Source organism: Octopus bimaculoides, chromosome 12 (assembly GCF_001194135.2).
Source record: "Octopus bimaculoides isolate UCB-OBI-ISO-001 chromosome 12, ASM119413v2, whole genome shotgun sequence".
NCBI classification, from domain to species: domain Eukaryota; kingdom Metazoa; phylum Mollusca; class Cephalopoda; order Octopoda; family Octopodidae; genus Octopus; species Octopus bimaculoides.
The window spans coordinates 58,055,125-58,070,124 of record NC_068992.1 but is presented as its reverse complement, the minus strand read 5'-3'; the positions used below and the strand labels follow the sequence as shown (position 1 = coordinate 58,070,124).

At 37.1% G+C, this 15,000-nt stretch overlaps 1 protein-coding gene across 4 annotated transcripts in view; it reads right to left on the bottom strand.

Annotated features, from left to right (window-relative positions):
• Nucleotides 1-15,000, bottom strand: part of LOC106883607 (tripartite motif-containing protein 2) — a 209,019-nt gene that overhangs the window by 175,378 nt on the left and 18,641 nt on the right. The gene's annotated exons all lie outside the window — the stretch shown is intronic.

The following is a 15,000-nucleotide window of genomic DNA, read 5'->3' as shown; positions in this document are numbered from 1 at the left end:
TTCTGAATAATGAAGAGGACGTATTTAATCAAAACAATCACAGTGACTACAAAACCATTTTTACACAGACACACACACACACATACTGTCTTAGTAGCAGGCTGAAAAACATTGAAGGTCTTGGCACAAAAATCATTGGCAATGAAAAAATAATTATTTCCAGGCTGTCTATAGTTGGCAATGTTTAAACATTTGTCTATAGCCAGAGAGAAAATTTGAAACTAAATCGGACTAAATTGCTTTCCATTGTTATATTATATGACTCTACTTGGTTTTTAACTGATTGACAACAGGAGCTACATCCAAAGCTGTTATAGACAAGTTGTGAAGGTTCTCAACTTTCAATGGTCCACTTCAGAGCCTGACAAACTTCTTATACCTATTGACCTCTTCATAGAATTGTTGATAACTTATGGACACCCTTACCATGTAAATTTCTAAAATAAAATTGAGAAGTGTAATTAATACTATATATTTTCCAGCATACATGTCAAATTTTTCAGGCCAAAATTTACATCTAAGAATAAGGCAGGCTGACTTATACATCAAAACAAATTTGGTGAACCAAAGATTCCTTGTGAAATGCAACAGAATTTGGAAAGATAGCAATAATGTTTGAATTTTTCCCCTGCATGTTTACAGTATAAACTACATTGACTTGGATGTTGAAAAATACAGCAAAATATTTCTTGATTTAAAAACAATAATTCCTTGATTCTTTTGAGTTTCTGCTGCTTTTTAATAAGAAATATTTAAAGTAATTTAATGAAAATGTAAAATTAAATTTCAGAGAAAGGGGTAACTTGATTACAATGACTCCAGTGTTCAACTGGTACTTATTTTATCGACCCTGAAAAGACGAAAGGCAAAGCTGACCTCGGCAGAATTTGAACTCGGAATATAACGACAGATGAACTGCTACTAAGCTTTGTACCCAGTGTGCTAACAACTCTGCCAGCTTACCATCTTCTTATTCAGTCATATTGTATTGGTAATACTTCAGCACCCACAATGCTCGAAATCATTTCAGATATTTACTGACCCCCCCTTAGATAACTTCACAGAGCCCCTGGGGCCAATTCTGACTACTTTGCCAACTCTTGGTCTAGTTCAATATTCCATGATCTTTGGTTCTGTGACAAAACAGCTTTGAAAACTACAGGTCTGATTCACTAGGGTTTTAGGAAGTACACAACAAGAGTTTGTTATTGTAAATATCACAGTGGAAACACAATATAACTAGTAAGAATTTTATAAGCTTGCAATACTGGCTCACATTTTTTCATGTTAGTAAAACCTCCAGTAGATTAATCCATATGGAAAGATAAGCTGTTATCTCAGCTGTTTAATGCCTTGACGAACTAATTTCTGGTTACTTGTTCACCTGTTAAATAGTTCATATATCAGTAATTTTTAGTTCAGTAATACCATCGAGGTTTTCAGTGAATGCATTTCTGACCAAGTGAGAAGGATTGGCTAATGAGAGTTCCCTCAAAAGAGAAATAGTTTACAGAATGAATTCACCTGAAAGCAGAAAATTTGTAGTGAAACAGATACTGGTAACTAAGGCATCTATTAATACTATTACCTCGACTGCTGCTGCTGTTGCTAATAATAATAATAATAATAATAATAATAACAATTTAAATGTTGGCACAAGGCCAGCAAGTGAAGGATATAAGTTGATTACATCAGCCCCAGTGCACAACTGGTACTTATTTTATTAACCTTAAAAGACGAAAGGCAAAGTGGATCTCAGCAGAATATGAATTCAGAATGTAAGGACAGACGAAATGCTGCCAAACATGTTGTCCAATGGGCTAACAATTCTGCCACAACACCACTTTAATAATAATGATTTCTTTATTAACCACAAGGGTCTGCATGAAGAAAAGCATTATGGCAGCACAGTACAAAACAGATGAAAAAAATGTGTGTGCGTATGTGATTGAGTGTGTAGTTGTGAGGGCTTTGCGTATAAACAAGACTAATAAAAATTTTTTTAAAAAAGAGATCAACGATGTACTACCTTAATAATAGTAATAAAAATGATAATCTTTTCTACCACAGGCATAAGGCCTGAAATTTGAACTCAGAACGTATAGAAGAACAAGATGCAGCTAAGTACTTTGCCTGGCACTCTTTACTCTGTTACTTGTTTCAGACATTTGACTGCGGCCATGCTGGGGCACCGCCTTTAGTCGAGCAAATCGACCCCAGGACTTATTCTTTGTAAGCCTAGTACTTATTCTATCGGTCTCTTTATGCCGAACCGCTAAGTTACAGGGACGTAAACACACCAGCATCGGTTGTCAAGCAAAGTTGGGGGGACAAACACAGACACATAAACATATACACACACATACATATATACAACGGGCTTCTTTCAGTTTCCGTCTACCAAATCCACTCACAAGGCTTTGGTCAGCCTGAGGCTATAGAAGAAGACACTTGCCCAAGGTGCCACGCAGTGGGACTAAACCCAGAACCATGTGGTTGGTAAGCAAGCTACTTACCACACAGCCATTCCTGCGCCTATAAAAATATATTTACAGTAACAATTCTACCAGCTCGCCACCTTAATGATGATGATGATGATGATAATAATAATAATAATAATAGTTTCTAACACAGGCACAAGGTCATAATTTTGAGGAGTGGAGAGTTAATTAAATCAACTATAAGTACAGGCTTGCTTCCCAATCGTGTGACTAGGGTTCAGCTCCACAGCAAATGCTGGGCAAGTATCTTCTACCATAACTCCAGATCAACCATACATAGGTGTGTGTGTGTGTGTGTGTGTGTGTGCACATATGACAGACATCATGTGGTGGTTGTAAACAAGTGTCTCTCTCTTGCAAAAGCAATGTTGTTCACTTGCAGTCTTCTGTGAAACACGTCTGGTCATGGGGAAATATTACCTGATATGGAAACAGGTGTGTGTGCAGGCGTGGACATACTAATTGTCTTGATATTATGTGATGGTTGTAAATGAGTACCACTGCTGAACAAGTGATGATGTTTGTTTCCAATCTTCTGTGTCTGGCCATAGAGAAATATTAAACTATTATTTTGCTTAGAAACAGCTGAGGGTTGGCAACAAGAAGGGTATCCAGTCATAGAAAATCTGCCTCAAAAAATTCCATCTGACCCATGCTATCATGGAAGAGTGAACATTAGATGATAATGATGATGATGAATATAAAAGGATGTAACTAAATACATCATTTCATATTTAAGTAAGTTGGTACAAAGCAATTTAAAATCCTGATATATACATATATAATGAAATTAGAGCAATCAGATTTATCAAACTACGGAATAAAAGGAAGAATATATTTGATATTTCAGTTTTAATAAATTCTAGCTTTACATATATTGCAAGCTATTAAATTATAATGATGTCTTATGTCGACAAACATTATCTTGTTCCTAATTTCTCAGATATGTTAACGATGTAGGTCAGGTGGAAGCGCTTCAGCCAGGAATTAAAACAGAGGAAAGTGGATTTTACTAGCAAGGAAAGAACCGTCTGCTTCCAACATTACCTTTCGATATCTTCAAAGAAGGAAAATGGAAAATTTCTGCAAGCACTTCAAAGAACCGCCATTCAATCTAATATCTAAACTGAGAATTCTATGAGGAATACGAGTAACAAATGAGATTTACTGCCAAGAGAAAAGTTTCCAATCACTGATTTCTTACAAAATGCATTGATTTAGAATAGTTTTTTTCTTTTTTTTTTTTCCTTGTAGAGGACTCTTTTTTTCTTTTTTAATGGAATCAAGAAAATTGAGACATTTAGGATTTCCGAGTAACACTAGATGACTAAGTGAAGCGAAACAGTTTCAATATAATATAATATAATATAATATAAAAAAAAAAAACCCTACAAACTAGGTCATGGGCAGCTTACTTTAAGAGCTTAACTGTACTCAAATCCTTGATAAAATATCAATATAAAGACCACACACAGCATGCAGCAAATAAGAAAAAAAATCATTAGACAATATTTTAGTTCAATTCTTTCAAACAAAGATGAATGAAGAATGTGTAACTCAATTGTTATTTAAACAAAAAAAATTATATTTTAAATCTAATACCAAGTTTGACAAGAAAAATAATCAAATCAAACGCAAGTTTTGATTTCTAAGTGTGAGGAATACGCAATATGGCTGCCATGTTGTTGAAAGTGTTCTATTTTTTTTGTTTGTTTTTGATCTTTATCATTTGGAGATAACAGTGGCCCAGCTAAACTGGCAAGTGCACATGCATGTGTGTGTTTATAAATACACACACGCACATGACAGGCTTCTTTCAGTTTCCACCAACAAAATCCACTCACAGGACTTAATGAAAAATGAAAATGGGATGGTGTGGTTTGATCAGTACAGTTCAATAAAAACAGATATAGAACTAAACAAACATTACACATGTCTATATGTACACCAGCCAACACTTTGGATGCCAAGAAACCTTCCTGTACCACACATCTCTGTTATAAGTTATACGTTTAAGTATGTATAGTCCTGCAGTAGCGTAGCAGAGACAAACTGATTTAACATCCTTCTTGAAGATGCAACTATGAACTTAAAAGATATGATATCTCTGCTAGCTTTGATGATATTTACTGCAAACATAACACTGTCATCAACATATCACACATATTCTGACATAAACACGTGCGCGCGGCCTACATACATTCCATGTTTCAGATGGAGCCGGTCTCACCTGACCCTCATCACCACAATCGTGACCACATACCACATGCGAGATAAGCAAGCTTTCTTCCTACTACTACTACTACTACCACCACCACCACCACCACCACATTCCATACAGAAATTGACAACACCCTCCACATCCCATCACCAAGGTTCATTAACTCTTATCAAATCATTAAAATTAAGAGCATTTCAAACTGCACTATAACAAGAATAATCTTCTCAACATTTGCTTCAATAGTAGTTGTATGCTGTCAACTTAATGTGACAGTCCCGTGAAGGGAATACTACTACTGTTGTTTAGGCCTAGGAAGCTGCACCACTTCCTGTCAGCCTTAACACATTTCCTGTGTCCTTATGTTTAGAGCTTGACAGGCATCTTCGACTAGCAAGTCATGCTACTCCAGACTGATGATGAACAAAGACTCAGAAACATGTCTCTGGAGGTGCTTGTCTCCCCATTGTAAACATAAGGACACAGGAAATGTGTCAAGGCCAACAGGAAGCGGTGCAGCTTCCTAGGTCAAAACAACAGTAGTATTATTCCCTTCATGGGACTGTCACATTAAGTTGACAGCATACAACAACTTCAATGTATCACTACTGCAAAAATCTCTCTGAGAGATTTAGAAATGTATTATTTCTAAATTTGCTTCAATATACACGCACATGAACACACACACACACACACACACACTTATTATTATTAGATAATGATAATCGTAACTGGCAGAATCTTCATCATGCTTCACAAAATGCTTAACTACATTTCTGCCAGCTCTTTACATTGTTGAGCACCGGGGTTGGTGTAATTGACAATCCCGCTACCTCCAAAATCTCAAGCACTGTACCTATTGTAAAAAGAATTATTACCATTATTTTCATTATATAATATGAAGGTAGCTAGTTGGCGGAATCGTTAGCATTGCTGAACAAAGCACTTAGCAGCATTTCATCTGTCTTAACATTCTGAGTTCACATTCCTCCAAGGTCAACTTTGCCTTTCATCCTTTTGAGGTGTCAATGAAATAAGTACCAGTTGAGCACTGGGGTTGATGTAATCAACTTAACTCCTACCGCCAAAATTTCAGACCTTGTTCTGGCATTAGGAAAGGCATCAGCTATAAAAACCATGCCAAAGCAGACAGGGGAGCTTGGTACAGATCTCTGGCTTACCAGCTCCTGTCAAACCATCCAACCGATGCCAGTATGGAAGACAAACGTTAAATGATGAATATCATCATCATCATCATTACTATTACATAACATGGATGCTTCTCCATCAGTTTTGATGATGATGGTTGCAGCTGTTCAATCAGCTGAATTACCTGCACATTAAATAAGCGTCCAAGTGGCCAAGCATTCCACAGATAGGCGGCGAGCTGGCAGAATCGTTAACACACCAGGCGAAATGCTTAGCAGTATTTTGTCTGCCGCTACGCTCTGAGTTCAAATTCCGCCGAGGTCGACTTAGCCTTTCATCTTTTCGGGGTCAATTAAATAAGTACCAGTTATGCACTGGGGTCAATGTAATCGACTTAATCCCTTTGTCTGTCCTTGTTTGTCCCCTCTATGTTTAGCCCCTTGCGGGCAATAAAGAATTAAGATATGTGGCACGCTTAAAGTCATTCTCAGGTAGAATCAACAAGATATGGTGAGGGACTAAGCTGTCTTGCTGGATTTCGGATACAATCCACCTGGCAAGCTTCTATACACTGTTTGCCCAAACAGGGAGAGTCATAAAGAACCTAAACAAATGTCTCTAAGCACAAACATTTCTGCCAGCTCATTGCCAGCTCATTGCCATGATAATACAAAACCCTTTCTACTTTAGGTACAAATTCTAAGGAAGGAAACTAGTTGATAACACAGTGTTCAAATGGCATTACTTTATTGATTCCAAAAGCAAGAAAAGGCAAAAGTCACCCACAGTGCCATAGTAACAACAATCCTTTCTACTAAAGGCACAAGGCCTGAAATTTTGAGTGACGGGTACAGTCGATTACATCAACCCCAGAGTGTAACTGGTACTTAGTTCATCAACCTCAAAAGGATGAAAAGCAAAGTCAACCTTGGTGGAATTTGAGCTCAAAACATAAAGATGGATGAAATGCTGCTAAGCACTTTCACCAGTGTACTAACAATTCTGCCAGCTTGCCAACATAATAATAATAAAAGTAATAATAATAATAATAATGATAATAAAGACACACCTATTTATATGTTCTAAAGTTAAAACCTGAAACTGAATAACTGGTTCTGCCCAGCCAACACTAGAAAATTAAAAGCTGAAAAATTAACTGAGTAGTTATGGGATTAACAAAAAAAAAGTGGGGGAGGGAAAAAAAGGAAAAAGAAAAAAAATTCTTACTCCCCTCTTTTTAATGCTTTTCAATTTGCATTTCTATTTGAATCATCAAATTAAGTCAACATTATTGAGATGACACTTTCATATTGTTTTCTTACATTTAACTCATTTCTAGACATCTGTTTGTGTATCATATTTTTCATTGGTATGTCTTGCCAAGCTTCACCAAATTAGCAACAACTAATTAAATTAGTTTCTTTCCGAGTGATACGTATACAGCAGGCATAGTTTAGATATTCAGCAGTTATACTGAAATATCAAATTAAATCAGTATCACCATCATCATGTCATCATTTTAATGCCTGCTTCCTCCATTCCCAAACATACCCTTACTGAAATGCCATAAAGCATTTTTCTTTTCCCTTCATATCTAAAGTCTACAAAATCTTTCTGTCTGAGCAACGAAACATTTTCCCCATTCAACACAACTAGTCGGTCCCTGTCAAACTGCCTTAAGGATGTAATTTCAATGATAACTGAATTGCAAAACAAGAAAAGAAAAAAGAAAAAAATTCACTTCCTTCCTCAAGCCCTCAACCTCTTAGAGAGCAGTGGTTGACACCACTGGGACATATGGTGTGTCAAGAGCAAATAAACCTGTTAGATTCCGTCTTTCTCCAGGTCTGAACAAGGCAGATTTCTTTCAAGAGAAGACAGTAAACCCAGAACTGGACTAGTATTTTATCAATTCCTAAAGGATGAGAGACAAAGCAGACTTCAGCAGGATTTGAACTCAGAACACAGAGCACCAGAAAGAACCTCTGAATGGTTTTCAACCTGGCGCTCAAATGACTATCAATTTGTACCTTTCCTATTCCACAATACTTCTTTTTGTTTTTTCCTTTTTTTTTTCTTTTATTCTTTTACTTGTTTCAGTTTTTGGACTGTGGCCATGCTGTAGCACTACCTTGTTTATTTTATTTTATTTTACTTGTTTCAGTCTTTGGACTGAGGTCGTGCTGGAGCACTGCTTTGAAGGGTTTAGTCAAAACAAATTCTCCTCAGTACTTATTTTTTTAAGCTTGATACTTATTCTGTCAGTCTCTTATGCAGAACCACTAAATTATGGGGACATAAACAAACCAGCACCAGCTGTCAAGTGCTGCCGGGGCACAAACACAAAGACACACACACACACACACACACACACACATACAATGGGCTTCTGTTTTCAGCTTCTGTCCATCAAATTCACTCACAAGGCTTTGGTCAGCCCAAAATCTATAACGAAAGACACTTATATAAGGCACTATGCAATGGGACTGAACCCAGAACCATGTGGTTGGAACTGAAACTTCTTACCACACAGTCATGCCTGCATTTAACTATTTCTTGGAAGTGTCAAGAGATCACTGCACAGTTAACCATTCATAGATAGAGTTTATGGCTTTAAATATCTGATATGTATTATGTCAAAAAGAATTTATGCGCTCGAATAAATGAAGAGTAAAAATGACAAGCTTCCAGCTTAATCTTTAAGAACCAAACAACAAGCTGCCTGAAACCTGATGTATTCAAGATTTCTTCTTCACAAACAGCTATTATTCTGCATCGCTAAGATTGATGCCCATTTTTTATGCGCCACTACCTTCATTCACCATCACATCCATCTAACATGAGAATATGGATGTACACGAGAATATGGATGTACATGAGAATATGGATGTACATATCTGTTACTTTTTTTACTTGTTTCAGTCACTAGACGGTGGCCATGCTGGGGCACCATCTCAAAGTGTTCAGTCAAATAAATCTGGTATTTATATTCTTTCAGTTACTTTTTACCAAACTACTAGGTCACAGAAGCGTAAACAAATCAATACCAGTTGTCAAGTAGGGGTCTATTCTTTTACTTGTTTCAGTCATTTGACTGTGGCCATGCTGAAGCACCACTTTAAAGGGTTATAGTCAAAGAAATCGACCCCAATACTTATTCACTGTAAGCCAAGTACTTATTCTTTCAGTCTCTTTTGCTGAACCACTAAGTTACAGAGACGTAAACACACCAGCATTGGTTATCAAGTGATAACACGGGGACAAACACAGACACACACACACATAAATATATATATATATATATATATATATATATATATATATGGGCTTCTTTCTGTTTCCGTCTACCAAATTCACTCACAAGGCTTTGGTCAGCCCACGGCTATAGTAAAAGACACTTGCCCAAGGTGTCACACAGTGGGACTAAACCCAGAAGCATGTGGGTTTAGCTGAACAATTTGCCTCCAGTACTTATTCTATCAGTCTCTTTACCAACCCACTAAGTTACAGGGACATAAACAAACTAACATCAGTTGTCAAGAGGAGTAGGAGATGAAACACACACACACACGTGTGTGTGTGTGTGTGTGTGTGTGTGCGTGCGTGCGTGCGTGCGTGCGTGCGTGTGTAAGTATGACAAGGCTTCCACACAGTTTTTGTCAACTAGATTCACTTACAAAGCTTCAGTCGGGACCACGACTATAGCAAAAGTCACTTTATCCAAGGGTGACAAGCAGCTAAGACTGAACCAAGACTATATGGTTGCAAAGTGAGCTTCCCTAACCACACTACTGCTACCACCACTACTATCACTACTATAATTACTCATCAATAGTTTCTTAATGTTTTTTTTTTTTGTTTACTACAATTTTGTTTGCTTGACTGAATACCTGTCTTAGATACCAATATGTTCAATCAAGTTAAAGGTAGGCAAACTGGCAGTCATTAGCATGCTAGCAGCATTTCATCTGTCTTCACGTTCCAAGTTCAAATTTTACCATGGTCGGGTTTGCCTTTCATCCTTTCAGGGTTTGCAAAATAAGTACCAGTTAAGGAGCCATAAGTCAATTACACCAATGCCACTCCTTAAACCAATACATGCAATCAAATGTTTATTGAGGAAAAAAAATAATTGGGGCAAAGAGAAAAGGGCATTTGGGGAAATTTTCCATTTGCTTTGTTTACCAGGTTTTTTTCCCCTTAATTAGGTTATTTCAGTACTTATAAATTAGATGATTCAACTTCATTCAATGTCATGTCATATGGTGGAAGTTACAGGTTATACAAATAAAGCTAAATTGGTTACACACAAACAGAAATACAATAAGCATATTCTCTCTCACACACACACACACACACACAGAGCAGTACCTAAGAACACAATCTCTATCAGGTATTCTTTGGTAATTGTGTTGGTGGTGGCCTTGGTGATGGTCATAGTAGTAGTAGTAGCAGCAGCAGCAATGGTAACGGTAGTAGTAGTAGAAGCAGCAGCAAATTTATTAAAATACAGATGGACACGCTGAGAAAATTTTCAATAGCCTTTTAATTTTGTCTTTCATTTCCAATATGGGGTTCAAATACTTATCCCAATATATGAATATAATGGTAAGGACAGGTTGGGAGTAATTGCATATAGAAAATGTAGTTCTTCCAGTCATTTACTTATCTTAGATAACAAATCTGTGATTGGAGAAAACAAAAATTTCATCATATGCTTGCAACAAGTAATTGCATTTTGGGTAGTTTTCTTTTTCTTTCTTCAAATTTGAAATGAAACTAAATTGAATTGACATTAAAGACCAAGTTCAATTTATGGTTAGGTGCAAAAGGATAAAACACTGAAATGGAATAATATTTTATTAAGTTAATCCTTTCACGAGCCAGAATAACTCTGAGAATTAGTAATTAGTTCTAATGCCATTAGTATTTATTAGCCCATTTGTTACTGTTTCTTTTGAAATACACTGCTTTTGTTTCAATTGATTTTGAAAATAATGGAGGATTTAGTAAAATAACTTTTGTCATTGCTAATCTGGTGTTTGGAACACAAATTAAAATAAAATTTGGATGAAAGATTTTTAATATAAATCACTTTAATATTTTCACAGGAAATTTATATCATAGAACCAGGTGATGGTCTCTGGTAGGTTGATACCAAAAGGTTTAGAAAGGAGGCAGGAAAAAGTCTTGGTTCTAATTTTTACAAGGCCAACAATTTTAAAGGAAAGAGATTAAATAAATTACACTGGCTTCAGTACTTGACACTTTATTTTATGACCTCCAAAAAGTTAACCATGGGAGGATTTGAACTCAGAACATAATCATAAATAACCCAAAGGACTGTCTGATATTCTTATGCAGTTATGAGATAACTATGGCCCATGGGACTTTCTGAATGGCATGCTTAAATGAAAATTTACCTTGAATTTATTTTAGTACAGCAATCATCCTGATAAGGAGTTATGTCTTATGCAGCCTGCTTCTCAAGAAAGGTTGCCCATACCTGCTTACAATATTTGCTTCTAGTTCAGGCACAATGCCAGCAATTTTGAGAGAGGTGTTTAGTCAATCCCATCATCTCCAGTACTTGTAAGGTACTTTGGTACTTTATTTTACTGACTCTCAAAGGATGAAAAGAAAGTTCACCTTGACAAAATATGAACTTAAAATATAAAAAGCCAAAACAAAGGTCATTTATTCCAGATGGCGCTAGGAAGGGTATCCAACTGTAAAACCACGCCAAAACATACAGTGGAGCTTGGTGCAGTCCTCTGGTTTCTTGCCAGTTCCTGTCAAAGCATCCAACCCATACCAGCATGGAAGACGGACGTTAAATGATGATGATGGCAAACGTTTCTGCCAGTTGTTTTATGATTTTTCTAATTTTGGCACAAGGCCAGCAATTTTGATGGGAGGGGGATATTGAATACATCAACCTCATCACTCAACTGGTACTTGTTTTAACAGCTCCAAAAGGATTAAAAGCAAAGTCAACCTTGATGGCATTAAAACTAATAAAGTAGGGAGCTAGAAGAAATGGAAAAACGCATTTTGTCCTTCATCCCTATGCTTCTGCTAATCGGTCTGATAACAATATTACATGCAGCAAACTAGCTAGTATTGGCACTCAAGTTACGGTATTTTACTTCGGTTCCACATCATGTCCTTCTGGTCTCCAGCCCTCACCTGTTTCCAAGCAAGGAAATATTTCCTCATAGCCAGACATGTTTTTCATGGAAGACTTAAAACAAAATGTCCCTTGTACAACAAGGATGCTTCCCCTTTCTTTTTATTTTAACAAAGGTGTTATTAACTAAACACCTATATATATATATATATATATATATATATATATATATATATATATATATATATATATACATATATATATATATAGAGAGAGAGAGAGCAAGAGAGAGAGAGAGAGAGAGAGAGGGAGAGAGAGGTGCAAGTGTGGTAAGAAGCTTGCTTCCCAACCACATGGTTCCCGGTTCAGTCCCACTCTGGCATCTACTATAGCCTCAGGCCCACCAAAGCTTTATTGAGTGAATTTGGTAGAAAGAAACTGGAAGAAGCTCATCATGTGTGTGTGGGTGTGTGTGTGCTCCTCACCCCCTGCTTGACAACCAGTGTTGGTGTGTTTACGTCCCCATAACTAGTGGTTCGGCAAAAGAGACCAATAGTAAAAGTATCAGGTTAAAAAAAAAAAGTACTGGGATCGATACATTTGACTAAAAGAATTCTTCAAGGTGGTGCCCCAGCATGGCCACGGACTAATGACTGAAACAGATAAAAGATATATATACATGACAGCTTCTTTTAAGCTTCTATCGACCAAATCCACTCACAAGGCTTTGGTTGGCCTATAGCTATAGGAAAAGATACTTGCTCAAGGTGCTGCACAGTGGGACTGAACCCAAGATCACATGGTTTACTGTATTAATAAACCAGTGAGAAGCCTCTCTTTGTCATCCCTGTATAGAACCCTAATCTGCCAACATTTAACATTCCTGAAAACCTTTTCCTTCTAAGGAAATCTTAAGACGTGAGGAGAGTTCAATGGTTTCAATTTCATTTTAGTTTTGTTTTCTTCTTCCCGTTCTTTTCTTGTTAACAAGACAAGAGAACAAGTATTTGTGGCAGCAAGCTTACATGACAAACCCTAATCTTATTCGGTTGTTGATCAACAAGTGGAGAGCATATATTAATCACACACACACACACACACATACATACATACACACACATGCATACTGAAGATCTAAGAAGTAGTAGAGTAGGTTTAACCTTGATGAGAAAACAAAACATTTTGATTAGAAACAGAACTGAAATGAAAACAAAACGAGATTTGGTGTTTGAGAAATGTTAAACGAGAGAAGCACACAGTATGATATTTATTCTGTTCAAAGGATAATGTGTATGTTTATGTGTGCATGCATGAGGACGGTGTATATGTATGAGTGTATGTGTAAATATAACACCGAAACTGAATTATATCTATGCATGTGTGTATTTATATATCATCATCATCATTGTTGTTTAACGTCTGCTTTCCATGCTGGCATGGGTTGGATGGTTTGACTAAGGGCTGGAAAGCCAGAAGGCTGCACCAGGCTCCAATTTAATCTAGCAAAGTTTCTACAACTGGATGCCCTTCCTAATGCCAACCACGAGAGTGTAGTGAGTGCTTTTTACGTGTGTGTGTGTGTGTGTGTGTGTGTGTGTGTGTGTGTGTGTGTGTGTGTGTGTGTGTGTGTGTTATATGGAGGGAGTGAGTGGATGTGCAACACATACAGTTGATCACTATAAACAAATCATATATGCAGGTCATTTGGTGCAAAGTCTGAACACTCATAAGTCATCCTTGACGGGAGAGTTCATCATACATATATATATATATATATATATATAAAAAGGTGAATTTGTCAGGTGGGTCAAAGGAAGATAGTTGATTACATTGACTCCAGTACATGACTGGTACTAATTTCATTGACCCCCAAAAGGATGAATGGCAAAGTCGACCTTGGAGGAGTTTGAAATCAGAACTTGAAAACAGACAAAATGCCCAGCATGCTAACCATTCTGCCAGCTCGCCACCTTAATAATAATAATAATAATAATGATAATAATAAAGATGAAAGTAATGATTTCTTTTATTTGCCCATTATACAGTCTGCACTTCACACATGAAAGCATTAAGTAAACAAATGATGTGATTTCTTGACATTCCTTATTAGCAAAATCATTGTTTAGCTCTATGCCTTCTAAGACAAGAGGAATGAAAACAAAAAAAAAAAAAAAAAAAAAAATTCACTGGACAACCAAGGATTAGCACAGGAAGGGCATCTAGCTGTAAAACAGAGCCTCAATGATACGCACTCATCCAACACATGCTATCATAGAAAAACAGACATAAAACAAATGAACAAACAAACTAAATATTTCAGCCCCAGTACAATACATTTCCACACTGAAGGTTAAACAAACAGACTCCTGGTGGGTTTGCTGTGTTTGAAAAGACACATCAAGCAAATTAAAAGCATGGTTGCTCTCACATACAGGCTCAACCATAAATATTGCAGGCTCATAGGTGCTGGTGCTGTGTAAAAAGCACCCAGTACACTCTGTAAAGTGGTTGGCGTTAGAAAGGGCATCCAGCCGTAGAAACCATGCCAAAACAGACATGGAGCCCGAACAGCCCGTCAGCTCCTTTCAAACTGTCCAACCCATGCCAGCATGGAAAACAAACATTAAATGATGATGATGATAATGACTTCTGAAAAGGCATGATATCTGTTTCTTTAAGGTAAGCATAGTCCAAAGAGTCTGTTATATAATGTTGTTGGCACTCCATCGCTTACGACGTCGAGGGTTCCAGTTGATCCGATCAACGGAACAACCTGCTCGTGAAATTAACATGCAAGTGGCTGAGCACTCCACAGACACGTGTACCCTTAACGTAGTTCTCAGGGATATTCAGCGTGACACAGTGTGACAAGGCTGACCCTTTGAATTACAGGCACAACAGAAACAGGAAATAAGAGTGAGAGAAAGTTGTGGTGAAAGAGTACAGCAGGGTTCGCCACCACCCCCTGCTAGAACCTCATGGAGCTTTTGGTGTTTTCGCTC